Here is a 15848-nt window from a genome sequence, read left to right on the forward strand (position 1 = left end):
TAGAAGTTAATTCTTTGATTTGCTGATACTGTTAATCATTGTTACCAATAATCATTTTGTAGTACTGAACAATATCAGTAGAAAGGTCGTTGGAAGTAATAAGTGGACATCATTCTCTTGGTCACAGGGTTGCCATGCGAGGGCAGTTGAGAGAAATGGTTTGCGTGTTACTTGCCTACTTTCAGAAATCAAAACTTAATGGTGGCCCACTGCTCTCTGTTGCCATAGTAATCAACAGAACAGTTGCAGCTTTAAATATAAATAAAACACTGTTGTGAAGATTGGGATGGAAATGTTCCACAAAGAAAAGGAAGCTGAAGAACCATTGAAACTTAAGATCCCCGGGAAAAACATCAAATGGATAAACGGGTTACTGATACTGATTTGTTTGCAGAGGACACAATTCGTCGTCATTTTCATGATTATTATTGCAGAAAGGGGAGTCCGATGCTCAGGAAGTTACTGGTCACATTTATAGAATGAGGACTTTATCAACGCAGTCGCACATCCTTGTCCACAGTTTGACACAATCTTGGCTTTCACTATGGAAATTTCTGTGGCCATAGGCTGTTGATGGAGTGGGAGAAAATAGCTGCATGGCAATGCTGGTTTTTAAGGGACATCTATAGCATGAATATTAATGAATTGGTGTGGCTTGACAAAATGTGGGTCAATTCTGGTCACATTGTCAAGCAGGGATGGACAGACAACACAGCTAAATGGACAACACCAATGCCTTCTGGCAAGGGGGGCACATTTATTCTTCTTCATGTAGGCATCTCACAAAGTTTTCTCCCAGACAGTCTCCTGCTTTTTAAATCAAAGAAAACAAGATTATGGCAAAAAAATGAACCATGTTACATCTACAAAGTGGTGCAATGATTCACTGATAACAAATCTCTGAAAACCATCAAAAATTCTTCTACAGAATGCTCCTTACCCTTTAGTTGTTGTTGACAAGGCATCTACATTGACAAACTAAGAGGAGGAGATGATTGATTGGCTTCAGCATCATAACACTGATGTAAATGATGGCCTTATAAAGGTGCCCTACACAAAATCAATGAACTGGCTAAAGAATGTGATTACACAGTTCTTAGGCTCTCACCTTACCACTGCCAGTTCAATTCAACAGAGTTAATATTGACCCAAATTACAGGTTATGTTGCAAGGAATAACAATAAATTATTCTCACTGCAGTCAAAGCGCACACAAGAGAAGCTGTAACGAACATCAACGCTGAAGATTGGAGAAAAGCCATCAAATATATGAGGAGCATCATGGAAAGAGCATGGCTGAATGAAGCTCTTTTTGAAAATTCAGTGGAGGAGATGATAATTTCATTAAACACTAACAGTGACAGTAACACTTCAAGAATCCATCATAGCAATGAGAGTGATATCAGTGGAGTTTTTCCATTATCCCTGTAGAAATGGAGCACAGGCGGATCCCACTACATGTCTGGCACGCGCAATTTATAAGTGTCTACATAACAAAATTATATCATCGTTAGTTTTGAATTTTTAATAAGAAGGCCTTAATAGCAACTAATTCCAAAGGATGTTCATATAAGAAATTCAGTACATATCGCACAAAACAAGTATTATTGTTTACAATACGGCTGCTGCAATACAGAGGCTCTGTTACTTGTATCACTTTTGTTCTTTCTAATACCAGAGGTTGTCCTACTTAAGATACATTTTACCACCATGTTTCTAACATGCTTCATCTTATTTTTTGTTGTGTTATAATTAAGTAGGTGGACCAGAAAATTTTACAACAGTTTCATTACAATCTTATAGTGATCTGTTTCTCGTGTTAAAACCATACAGGCACCTGATTCATAGTTGACACTTGAGCGTCATATTTAACTCAAATTATCTTACAGTAGAGATCTCCGACAGAGTTCTGGTTTTGAATATGACAATATGATGTATTTTTAAGATTTCATTTGTATAATGTAGTCACCTAACTTCAATAACAAAAAAAGTTTGGCGCATGTCATAAACTCAGCAACATCGTAAGAAAATACACATTCGTAAACTGTCCTTATACAGTCTTGGTAATTTGATCTCGCTGATAAAACTAAAATCAAAATGTAGTGTAATTCTTCCAGAACACACTGATGCAATTTCCATATTTATAAAGTGAATAGTTTACCTGTTTGCACAAGTTGAATGAAATGTTAAGATTACGCATGTGTTCCATATGGGACGTGGCACCTCTGTTCCACATTTCCACTTGCTCGCCATAGTGTCAATCCTAAAGTAATTTTGGACAGACTACATAAGTTTCAACCAACAGCGCCCATTTTTTTACAGAGTTTAAAGTGCCAGTAATGGCTTCTAAACTCTTTTGAATGTATAAAGATGTAACTTTCTCAAAGCTGCCCTCTTTCAACTATTAAAAACACATTACGTCTAGCAGCATGTGTTCCATTAGTAGAAATATAAGAATCTGAATTAATTCCTGTAGCAAGAGGACTGACAATATAAGCCCATTTGTTAAATTGGTTGTTCACGGCCTCCACTGGTACATCCACTACAATGGCATTTGATACGAGTAAGTAAGAGAATTATGTCTCCACCCCACAAACATTTAAGGACACAAGGGTCCACCTAGACAGAGCCCCACATGCCTAGGTAAGCTTTTACAAGCGAGATGCAGCTGGTTGCCCAGAAGTTGCCTGCTATGACTGTTCCGTCACAACAGCCATGTGTCTTACTGCCATGCAGCACTCCTTGAGATTGAGGATTTTTATAGAAGTTTTTGTCATCCTTGCGAGCCAGGCAATGAAGCAGAGATCCCCATTTCCTGTGATGCCATGATGCACAATGCTCCATCGCAACATTATGGTTACAGAAGCATGCCCACAGCTTACACTTACACAGAACTGGTGGCACTCACCAGCCCCAACTCAGGAAACCTGAATTTGCCAAGCACGTACCCAGCAAATGAGTACTGAGCTCCCTCAGATGCTCACCATTTAGCACCACCCGTAGGGGCACATATGACTTACCGAATGCCACAGAAGCAGCGAGCATAAAACCCTATGCACGTACAATTTCGTCAGCATCTTGCACAACTTCATAAGTGACATCTGAATGTCATTTTCAGCACACACATATATGCAACCTGCCTTGAATTTTCTGCACCACTCCCTCACAACAGCATCCCTCTTCACCCAATCCCCATACGCACGACACAATCACCGCTGAATTACAGCAGCATCCACTACTGTTTGCAGGAAGCAAATGACAGAAGGTACCTCACAGCTGGCGGGAGATACAATAAAACTGTCCATTTACATCATTTGCTGCTCACATTACTGACAAACGCAACAGAGTTGTCTGATGCAACATGATGTTCATAGTCGTTTCCCAACTACACAAGCACTATGAAGCTACAAGCATTTATTTACTTTTATTAACCAATCTCAGGTTACTTTATGAATAGCATCAAAATTAAATTAATAGAAATATTCTAATCTTACACACTAAAATGTTTCTTTTCTCAAGAGAAATCATATTCGGCAACAAACTGCTTACATTTCCAGAAACTCAAGTTTCTACATATTAAATAAAATTAAACTCACATTAGAGGGAAACAGAACTTCCAATGTTGCTGATCCATCACACAGCTTTATGGTCAGATACCAACCATCAAATTTTGTCTTGAGAAAGGATGTCAAAGGCAAAAGAAACCTCTTCACTGTGGACACAGCAGCTGTAGTTAGTTTTGCAACTTTTCTTTGTCGTATATAAAAAAATGGTTTCCTGTCAATCACCAGACACTTTCCTCAATATTACTAACAGAAGAGATGGATGGATGGATGGCTGGATGGATGGATGGCTGGCTGTGGTCTTCAAATGCAGGTTCAACAAATGGGCCAAAAAAAGTTTCCTAAACACACATGACCATGTCGCAGTGAAATCTGAGCTGTTCTAGGCTCTTCCTCACTATGTTTCTCAACAGCAGCACGAAAATCAATTTTGGATAATTCAGAATGTTGTCTGTTTGTTGAAGTACAGCCTCTACTAAAAAAGGAACTGACTTTTGCTTGATTCTCATCTTTCAAGTTCACTGTCATTGCAAGCAGCGTCTGGAACTTGCCTGCACTTTCCTTTTGCAGTTTATAGGAATTATTCACCATCATGGCATATATCACCCAGACCAGGCTGCATGAACAAACTCTGAGACATCCGAATCATCTAAATGAGATATAACCTCGGGTTCTCTTCTTGGGCTTGCACTCCTACACAAATTTGTGGTAGTCTTTACGACTTCTACAATTTCTAGCCTTCGGTTTAGTTCTGTAGTCAGTTCAAGACCAGTAAATGAGACATTAAGGAAAAGTCATAATCTCTGAGCAGCACTATTTCTACCACAATGCCACCATTCGCTCGATTCTCTCTCTTAGAAATACTGCTTTGACTATGTGAAACAGTATGTTTACTGGATATAGCAAACAATGCCTGGTGTTCTACTGTTTCTATATCATCTTCCATGTCCATCATCTCCACTTCTCTCTGGTACGCATCTTCAAATGGGTGTACTTCCTCTCATGGCCTGTCGTTAACATTTCTAGCATTTTCTGAGTGTTGTTCCAACCTTTGCTGTTGTTCTTCCAGCTGACTCAATTGTGAACCTACTCCCTGCACAAAAATGGTGTCACTGTCATCATCTTCAACAAGGAATGCTGCCTCATTTCTTTGCCTAAGATTTGTTGGTTGGTCCTGAAAGAAGAAATTTATTTATAACCACCAATACATAAAGAATGAAAAAAAATTCTACCTATAAAGTAGCAGCAAATCAGTCAACCAAGAGTTAATTAGGAAAAAATACCGAAGACTCTAGGTCACAGGAGACACAGCACAACAAGACAAGAGGGAATCAACTAAAACATTTTACCAAAAGAAACAATTTAATAACTAGAGAACTTAAAAATCATAAAGGACAGTTAACAAGTCAGAAATAAACTAAGAGCAGGTCGGAAATATACAAAACAGAGAAGGCAAATTAATTAATTTATTTATTTAGTAAGAGGTGCAACCAGTGTTCATGATAACTCTGAGCCAGCACAAGATGCGTCTCCCGTTGGGCCAGTGGTCGATTTTTCAACCCAGTCCGGACAAGTACAGAGGGTGGGTATTCTAGTCATTGGGAACAACAATGTTAGGCGAGTGATGGAGTGCCTCAGGGAGGGAGATCAGGCAACGCGGGAAAGAATTCCAGTGCGCATTCAGTATGTTTGCCGGAAAGTTCTGAGCACTATGGGACTTAACTGCTGTGGTCATCAGTTGTTTGCCAGGAGGTCTCAACCGTGATGTGGAGGAGGCCTTGCCGGCAGCTATCAAACGCACTGGGTGCAACCGTCTGCATGTAGTGGCACATGTCGGCATAAATGATGCCTGCCGCTTGGGTTCTGAAGCCATCCTTGGCTCCCTTCGGCAGCTGGCTGATTTGATGAAGGCAACTAGCAACACACGCAGGTTGCAGGCTAAGCTGTCTATTTGTACCATCATACCCAGGGTTGATCACGGTCCTTTAGTTTGGAGCAGAGTGGAAGGTCTAAATCAGAGGTTGAGACGGCTCTGCGATGGTATTGGATGCGAATTTCTCGATCTCTGCTATTGAGTGCAGAATTGTAGAGGTCCCCTTAATAGATCAGGCATGCACTACATGCAGTAAGCAACTGCTAGGGTAGCGGAGTACATGTGAAGTGCAACTAGAGCTTTTCCAGGTTAGAGAACCCCTCCCTTGGAAGCAAAGACGATTTGCCTGTTAAATTAGTCACATGGACCTCGGTGAAGCTTGGTCCTCACAGATCAGAGATAGGAAAGATTAATATGATTTTAGTAAACTGCGGGAGCATCCAAGGAAAGATCCCAGAATTAGTATCGTTTACTGAAGGTTATAATGCACAGATAGTATTGGGAACAGAAAGCTGGTTGAAACCATACGTCAACGACAACAAAATCGTAAGTTCAGACTGGAATGTTTATCGTAAGGATAGGTTGGTCGCCAACAGTGGCAACGTGTTTATTGCAGTAAAAAAAATGGATAGAATCTAGTGAGGTTGTCATGGATTCTGAATTGAACTAATCTGGGTGAAATTGAGTTTCAAAGAATGGTCAAATATGGTGATCAGATGCTTTTATAGACCACCTGGGTTAGGACCTGTAGTTGTAGAGTGCTTCAGACAGAAAATCATTAGTAATTTTCCTGATCATGCCATTGTAATAGGGGGTGACTTCAACTTGCCATGTATGATTGGGAGTGTTACGCCATCAAAAATGGTGCCAGAGGCAGGGAATCATGTGGCATCATTCTGGATCTCTTGTCCAAAAATTACCTTGAGCAGATAGTTAGAGAACCAACTTGTGAGGGTAACGTCTTAGACCTCCTGGCAACAAACAGGCCTGAACTTATCGAATCAGTTAATGTACAGGAAGGTTTCCGTGATCATAAGACGGTGACAGCATCTATGACTATGGATACCCAAGAAGTACTGAGAAAGGTAGGAAGACATATTTGCTCAGCAAGGGTGACAGGATACAAATTTCAGAATATCTCAGCAGTCAGCATCAAATATTCAGCGATGAGGACAAAGATGTGTAGAACAAATGAAAAAATTCAAAGGCATCATTCAATATGCATTAGACAAGTATATTCCAAGTAAGGTTTTAAGAGATGGGAAAGATCCACCATGGTTTAATAGCCTTGTTAGGAAAGTGCTACATATACAAAGAGCACTTCATCTCAGATTAAAGATAAGTAAAAACCTAGCTAGCAAACAAAAGTTGAACGAAGCAAAAATGAGAGTAAGGATAGCAATGAGAGAAGCGTTCAATGATTTTGAAAGTAAGACATTGTCAACCGACCTGAGTAAAAATCCTCAGAGATTTTGATTGTATGTACAATCAGTAAGTGGGTCAAAATCATGTATTCATTCTCTCAGCGACCACACTGGCACCAAAACAGAAGATAACAGAGAGAAGGCTGAAATACTGAATTCGGTCTACTGAAGTCGTTTCACCGAGGAAGATCGTAGCACTGTCCCTCCTTTCAATCGTCATACGAACATCGAAATAGCAGACACTGAGATAACTGACCGTGAAACTGAAAAGCAGCTACAATCACTTGGTAGTGGAAAGGCTTCAGGACCAAATGAGATACCTATAAAATTCTATAAATATTATGTGAAAGAACTTGATCCCCTTCTAGCAGTAATTTATCACAGATCGCCTGAGCAACGAAAGGAAAACGACTGGAAAAAAGTGCAGGTCATTCCCATTTTTAAGAAAGCCTGTAAGACAGATCCACACAATTATAGACCTATATTGTTGACGTCAACGAATAGTAGTGGCTCCAGTCAAAGACAACCATCATAACGACCGGGAGAGCGGTGTGCTGACCATACTCCTCAACTGAGGATGACACGGCGGTCAGATGGTCCCCATGGGCCACTTGTGGCCTGAAGACGGAGTGTTTTTGTTGAAATCAATCTGTTGTAGCATTATGAAACATGTTTTATGCTCAAGAATTATGACGTTCTTGGAAAATGAACATCTCTTCTATAAAAAAAATCAGCATGGATTCTGCAGACAGAGATCCTGCGAAACTCAGCTCGCTCTGTTCCTCCATGAGATCTACAGAACGCTGGCCGGGGTGGTTCTAGGCGCATCAGTCTGGAACCGCGCGACCGCTACGGCGCAGGTTCAAATCTTGCCTCGGGCATGGATGTGTGTGATGTCCTTAGGTTAGTTAGGTTTAAGTAGTTCTCAGTTCTAGGGGACTGATGACCTCAGATGTTAAGTCCCATAGTGCTCAGAGCCATCTGAACCATTTGATTCAGATCCACAGCACAGTGGACAACGGCTATCAGGTTGATGTGTTCCTTGATTTCAGTAAGGCATTTGACACTGTCCTGCAATGTCGCTTAACAAAAAAAATACAAGCTTATGGCGTATCAGAGCAGACCTGAGATTGGATTCAAGATTTTCTTGCGGACAGGACTCAACACGTCACTCTTAACGGAACTAAATCAACAGACGTATACGTAATATCTGGATTACCACAGGGAAGTGTGATAGGACCATTGCTGCATACAATATATATAAATGATGTAGTAGAAAGTGTCTGATGCTCCTTAAGGCTATTCGCAGATGATATAGTTGTCGATACCGAAGTAGCAATGCCGTAAGATAGTAAGAATTTGCAGAATGACCTGTAAAGAATTGATGAATGGTGCAGACTCTGGAAGTTGACCCTGAACGTAAATAAATGTAAAGTACTGTGCATACACAGGAAAAGAAATCCACTACTGTACAGCTACACTACTGGAGACAAACAGCTGGCGACAGTGTCTGCCATAAAATATCTAGACATAACCATCCACAGTGACAGTAAGTGGAATGATCATATGAAACAGATATTGGGAAAAATGGATACTAGACTCAGATTCATCGGAAGAATCTTAACGAAATGTAACTTATCCATGAAAGAAGTGGCTTATAAGGTGCTTGTTCACCAGATTCTTGAGTATTGTTCATCTATCTGGGATCCCTATCACGTAGGACTGATAGAGGAGATAGAGAAGATCCAATGAAGAGCGGCATGTTTCGTCACGGGATCGTTTAGTTGGCGAGAGAGCGTTATGGAGGTGGTAAACAAACTCCACAGGCAGATGTTACAAGAGAGGCGTTGTGCATCATGGAGAGATTTACTACTGGAATTTTGGGACACCACTTTTAAAGACTGTCAAACAACACATTACTTCCTCCCACATACATCTCGCGTATTGACCACGAGCAGAAAATTCGAGAAATTAGAGCCAATGCAGAGGCATTCTTCCCATGTACTATTCGTAAGTAGAACATGGTTAGAGGGATCAGATAATAGTACTGAACGTACCCTCCACCACATACCATAACGTGGCTTGCGAAGTATGATGTAAATGTAGATGTATACCATGGATCCGCACTTGCGAGAAATTTGCTTGGATGTGGAACACGCTAAGGGGAGCCGGAACAATGAAAATGACAAAATTAACTTTTTTTTCTCATTGTAAAATTATTTGAAGTTTTCTGAAGAAAACAAATCCAGTTTCACCCTTCTACGTGAATTCTAAGTGTGTTTTCTATTGCTGCAAAGCTGACGCGCCACGTAAACGGTTGTAACGACTTGGTGTGTCACCTCTGACAACACTCACTGGCTGCAAGCAGGGTATCTTTGCGGAATTAGAAGTGTTTTGTTTTCCAACGTTTTATGGCTTTATCTCTGTGACAAGTGACTGTTCATATCGGTAAACATAAACACTATACCATGTGTGTTAACTTATGGAGTTTGCTTTGTGTTGTTTAGCTGTTCAATTTTGCGTATTTGACGAATTTTGCTTTTACCTGTTTTATGTATTTGGTTTGTGGATATCAATAAGCCCCATTTCAGCGATCAAGTGTTTAAGAAAAGGCACAATGAGCGGAAGAAGAAATATTTTGTTGTTTCGAAGGGAGATGCTGCTCAGACTGCTTTACCAACTACTCCAAATGAACATGATAGAAGGTGTATGATATAAATGTTAGGCTAGTGTATGGCCTGCATTGCTTTGGCAAGGGCAGTGCTGCAGGGACAATTATGTGGAATTATGAACTTGCCAAATCCACCAACCAAGTTTGGATCTTATAATGAATTGGTGGGATCTTCTGCTGAAGATATTGCTCAAGCAACAATGAAGAAAGCACTTTAAGAAGCTGTGACAGATAATGGGAATTGTAGAGATTTAACTGTTACTTTAGATGGATCATGGCAACGTAGAGGTCATATATCTCTAAATGGAGTTGCGACAGCTACCAGTGGAGACAGTTGCGAAGTAAGTGATGTTGCTGTTCTCTCAAAACATTGTAGATGTAAGGGCAATACCAAGCACGAACTTAGTGAAAGTTCTGAAGCAAATTTTCACCGCACGGGTGGAGTGATGGAAGTAGAGGGAGTGAAAGCAATTTTTTCCCGATCACAGGAGTGGTATAATGTACGATACACTAACAATCCAGGAGATGGTGATTCTAAGGGGTATAAAGCTGTAGAGAACTCAAACCTTATGGCAATGAAATTCACATTAAAAAACAGAAGTGCAATGGACATGTGCAGAAGCACATGGGGGCTCGCTTGCACAAACTAAAGCAGAAATTAGGATACCAGAAGCTTAGTGATGGTAAGACCCTAGGAGGAAGAGGAAGATTCACAGATGAAGCAATTGATAGAGTGTAGAGGTATTATGGGTGTGCAATTAGGCAAAATACAAAAAGCAATTAGCATATGAGGAGAGCAGTATGGGAATTATTTTTTCATACTGCATCACAAACAAGCACCCACAACATGCACTGTGCCCCACAGGTGATGACTCATGGTGTAAGTACCAATCAGGAAAGGAATATGCCCATAAAAACAGTTTGCCAAATGCTGTAATTGATGTAATTAAGCCCATATTCAGAGATTTGTCACAGCCAAGTTTATTGGAAAAGTGTTTACATGTGAAAACACAAAATCCAAATGAAAGTGTAAATAACTTAATTTGGATTAGGATTCCCAAAAGAGAGTTTGTACAGATAAAAACATTGCATTTTGCAGTGTATGAAGCAGTGGCAATATACAATGAAGCAAACATTACCAAATGTGATGTGCTGAAACGTTTAGGTTTCCAACCAGGACACAACACCATTTCCACAATGGGCGTAATTGATGAAGAAAGACTAAGAGGAGCAAGAAGAAGAGACAAAAGTCTACAACATGCAGCAAAAGGGAAGAAAATACCAGTGAAAAGGAAACTAACACTCGAAAAAAGAAGAGGATACTGATAATCCATCATATGGGGCAGGAATGTATCAAGAAACTTTGGAAGCCATTTCCCATAACTTTAAAATTTTTATCTTTGAGGAACATTTTCTAAGAAACTACTAACAGTATATCAATGAAATTTATACGCAATATTGTTTACTTCTTTCCCTTCATTTTTACAAAAAATTGTACAAAAATGTTGTATAATTCAAGAGTTATAGAAGAAAAAGTGCAAAATTTTAGAGAAAAAAATAAGCATCTGTTTAAAAAAATTGTAAAACAAAAACCAATAAATATTTCTTAACATGGCATTATAACTTTGTGGAGAAATATTCACTGAACTTGTAGTCCAAATTTCAGAGCAATATGTTTAATAGTTTTAGAAAAAATGTTCCTTCTATTTGCTAAAATTAACATGGAGAAGATGGATCATTTCGGCTCCCCTTAATACAATTATACAGATACAATTAATACTACAGAATAATAATAACATAGTACAACAACTTAAATAATATAAGTATCAATTTTTCTTATTTACTAGCTAACATTTATCTAGTATTGTAATATACTGTCTAATATTAACATAGTATTGAATCTTTCATCCAGTTACTGAATAACAAGATATATCATTTTATTCAAGAAGTACATTAAAAGTGTGTATGGGAACTTTTAGTAATTTCTGGAAAAGAATTCATCTAAGGAGAACAGTGGATGGACAAGCAAGTATTTCTTTAACATACATCTGAATACCATTTCCTTTTCTCTTGTACGTACACATAATAGGCAGTACAGTAAAAGTCTTATTAGCAGCATACTTTACTTCCTTCTGTACAAGTGACAAATTTTTTAGTTCAAAATGGAGATCATCTTTATCTCTAGTGTTATAGTTCTTGTATCGACAATTTGTTTCACATTGAGCACAGTTTTTAATGGCAAAATTCATCAGAGTGTATATGTGCTGACTTATCGTTGTCAGTATTCCTAACAGTGTGAAGAGTTTTCTACATGAGGTTTGTGGAGAAACCCCACACACAATTCTCACTGCTCTCATCTAAGATGTCAGGATTTTTTTTTTTGGGACAGGTGAATTACCCCAGAAGATTATGCCGTAATTCATTAATGACTGAACATACCCAAAATAAGCTGATTTTAAAATGGTGATGTCACCAAGATGAGCCATGATTATTAAAGCAAAAGTTGCTGATGACAGCCTTTTTAGAGTCAGGTTGGTTGGTTTAACAGAAGAGAGGGACTAAACTGCTAGGTCATCAGTCTCTCGTTCCGATTAAAATAATTCCACAAGGGTGGGAGTAAAATAATCGAGACATACATAACACAGCTGGAAGAAAGGACAAAAGCATAGAGAGATGCAAGAAATATGTACAAGAGATCAAAACAAGAGAGCAGATTACCATGGCTGGCTGACCATGAGAATAAAAAGGAGAAGCCAACCACTCTGCAACACATTAGAACTTCCACCCTAAAAGCACTAGGGTGGAGGACATAGAGGGACAAAGGACATGCACTGAAACTTAGATCAAATGATAAGACCCACCCTCACGAATAAAACGTAGAACTAAAGCTGCTGTTGAGGCACTGTTTCCCAACACCGAAGGTAGGGTGCTGGAAAAGTTAAAAGTCTGCCGCAGAGCAGTCCAGCAAGAGGTGGACGACTGTCATTTATGAGCCACAGCGACTCCGAGGTGGGTCCTCGGTACGAAGGAGGTAACCATGCGATAGCCACGTATGGCCAATGTGGAGCCAGCAGAGGACAACGGATTCCCTGCAAGAGGACCACATGGAAGACTTCCACACATCCACAGTCTCCTTAACGACACGCAGTTTGTTGTGCGTACTGTTATGCCATTCCGTCTCCCAAAGCCAAAAAACCCTGCGGCATAAGACAGAATGCAGGTAAGTTTCGAAGATGCCCATCTCCAGAAGCGGTTTCCGCGAAGCCTGTTTGACCAGCTTTGTTGGCAAGTTCGTTGCTTGGGATACCGACATGTCCTGGGGTCCACACAAACACCACTGAACGATGGGACCATTCCAGGGCATAGATGGACTCCTGAATGAACACTACCAAAGGACGGCAAGGGTTGCATTGGTCAATAGCTTGTATGCTACTCAAGGAGTCAGTACACACGAGAAATGACTCACCAGGGCAAGAGCGGATGTGCTCAAGAACACGAGATATGGCCGCCAGCTCTGCAGTGGAAACACTGCAACCATCTTGCAAGGGATGCTGTTCAATATGTCCTCCATGAACATATGCAAAGCCTACGTGGCCATCAGCCATCGAGCCTTCGGTGCAAACCACTTCACGGCCCCAGTACATGTCGAGAATCTAGAGGAAGTGATAGCGGAGAGCCACCACGTTAATGGAGTCCTTAGGGCCATGCAGAAGGTCCAGAAGAAACTGCGGCCTACATGTACACCTTGGAGATGTACACCTTGGAGGTGGAGAGGTGGTAATGGGAAGGACTCCAGTTCAGACAGAAGGGACCGGACGCGAACTGCAATCATAAGCCCTGACCTGGGTCGCCGATGTGAGAGATAAACCACCATAGTTGGGAAAAGGAGGCAGTAATTCAAACGCGCAGGAGAACTACAAACATGTGCAACGTAACTGGTGAGCTGTTTTGTTCGCCAAATCTTTAATGGAGGGACTCTGGCCTCCACCAGGTCACTGGTCACTGAACTCTTTCTAAAAGCTCCCGTCGCAAGGCAAACATCACAGTGGTGCACTGAGTCGAGTAAACGCAACACTGAGGGCGCCTCTGAACCATAAACCAGACTCCCATAGTCAAGGTAGGATTGAACAAGGGCTTTGTAGAGCTGCAGCAGCGTAGAACGATCTGCACCCCATTTGGTGTTGCTCAGGCAGAGGAAGGCACTGAGGTGCTGCCAGCATTCTGCTTAAGCTGCCGAAGGCGAGGTAGCATCGAAAACCAGTCCTAAGAATCGATATGTCTCCACTACAGTGAGTGGATCGTCATTAAGGTAAAGTTCTGGTTCTGGATTAACGGTGCAACATTGACAGAAATGCATGACACACGACTTTACAGCTAAAAACTGGAAGCCGTGGGCTAGAGCCCATGACTGCACCTTGTGAATGGCTCCCTGTAGGCACTGCTCAGCAACACCAGTACTGGAGGAGCAGTATGAAATGCAGAAGTCATCTATATATAGAGAAGGTGAGACCGACGGCCCTACAGCTGCTCCTAGACCGTTAATAGCCACTAAAAAGAGAGACCCACTCAATACAGAGCCCTGTGGAACACCATACTCCTGAATACAGAGGGAACTATGGGAGGCACCGACTTGGACACGGAAAGCACAGTACAGAGCGACAGGAAGTTTTGGATAAAAATCGGGAGCAGGCCCTGGAGACCCCACTAATACAATGTGGCAAGGATATGATGTCACCTGATCGTGTTGTATGCTTTACGTAAGTAAAAAAAGACGACAACCAGATGATGGCATCTGGAGAAGACTGTTCTGATGGGAGATTCAAGGGACACAAGATTATCAGTGGTAGAGTGATCCTGGCGGAAGCCACCCCTGACATGGAGCCAGTAGGCCACGTGACTCCAAGACCCAACCCAACCACCGACACACCATACTTTCCAGCAGCTTACAAAGAAAGTTGGCGAGGCTGATGGGCTGGTAGCTATCCACATCAAGCGGGTTTTGACTGGGTTTGAGCACTGGAATGATGGTGCTCTCCCGCCACTGCAATGGAAAGATGCCATCGCACCAGAACCAGTTGAAGATGATGAGGAGATGTCGCTTGTAGTCACACGAGAGATGTTTAATCATCTGACTGTGGATCCAATCCAGCCCAGGAGCTGTGTCGGTGCAAAGTGCAAGGGCACTGAGGAGCTCCTTTCTCTCCGCCGTTTGAGGGTGCAAAAGGCTGGGGGGTAGTTCTCCAATGCAGAGGCTCGAGCATAGTGCTCAGCAAAGTGCTCGGCAATAACGTCTGCGTCAGTAGATAACACACCATCGATATTAATGCCTGGGACACCTGTTGGGGTCTGGTACCCAAAAAGATGTCTGATCTTCGTCCAGACTTGGGAAGGTGACGTATGGCACCCAATGGTCGACACATACCTGTCCCAACACTCCTGTTTCCATCATTTTATAAGCTGGCGAACGCGAGCACGGAGCTGCTTAAGGTTATTAGATGCTCTAGGGAAAGGTGCCACTTATGTCACTGTAGAGTTTGCTGACACTGTTTAATTGCCTCAGCGACTTCCTGCAACCACCAAAGGACTGTCTTTCGCAGGGGGCACCCTAAATAACGTGGGATCGCATTTTCCACCACAGATACGATAACTGTAGTGACCTGCTCAATGACAACATCGATGGCACGATGTGGGGGAGATTCAGGAGCGACAGCAGAGGTGAAGGCTTCCCAGTCTGCCTTGTTTATAAAGCCCATCTGGGTAGGCGTCTGTGGGCACGATGCCGGAGGAGTGACAGGAAGATAGGGAAGTGGTTACTAACACATAGGTCATCACATGCTCTCCAGTGGATAGGTGGGAAAAGCCAAGACTGCAATCAATGGCCGAATATGTGCCATGTGCCACACTGAAATGTGTGGGAGCACCTGTATTTAAGAGGCAGAGATCGAGTTGTAACAGTAAATTTTCGACCTCCCTACCTTGACCAGTAAGCATGGCACCATCCCACAAGAGGTTATGCGCGTTAAAATCTCAAGTAGGAAAGGTTTAGGGCGTTGATCAATCAGCGCAGCCAATACGTTCAGGGGTACTGCACCATCTGGAGGAAGATATTCATTGAACACAGTTATTTCCTGCATCGTCCTTATCCTGACAGTCACATCTTCAAGAAAGGTTGGAAGAGGCACAGGTTCACTACATATTGAGTTCAGGACACAGACGCAAACTCCATCTGACATTCTATTACAGTCGCTATGGTTCCTGTAATATCCCCTTATAGCTGCGGAGGGCAGTAGTCCGCATTGCCGGGAACCAGGTTTCCTG

General features: G+C 41.7%; 1 long non-coding RNA gene across 1 annotated transcript in view; it reads right to left on the bottom strand.

Moving 5' to 3' along the window:
- LOC124595976 overlaps positions 1 to 15848 on the bottom strand; it is a 104593-nt gene that overhangs the window by 35083 nt on the left and 53662 nt on the right. Inside the window, exon 5 of the long non-coding RNA XR_006978271.1 lies at positions 3596 to 4736. This is a non-coding gene — a long non-coding RNA (uncharacterized LOC124595976). The remainder of the gene's footprint in view (positions 1 to 3595; positions 4737 to 15848) is intronic.

The sequence above is a fragment of the Schistocerca americana genome, chromosome 2, assembly GCF_021461395.2.
Source record: "Schistocerca americana isolate TAMUIC-IGC-003095 chromosome 2, iqSchAmer2.1, whole genome shotgun sequence".
Lineage (NCBI taxonomy): Eukaryota > Metazoa > Arthropoda > Insecta > Orthoptera > Acrididae > Schistocerca > Schistocerca americana.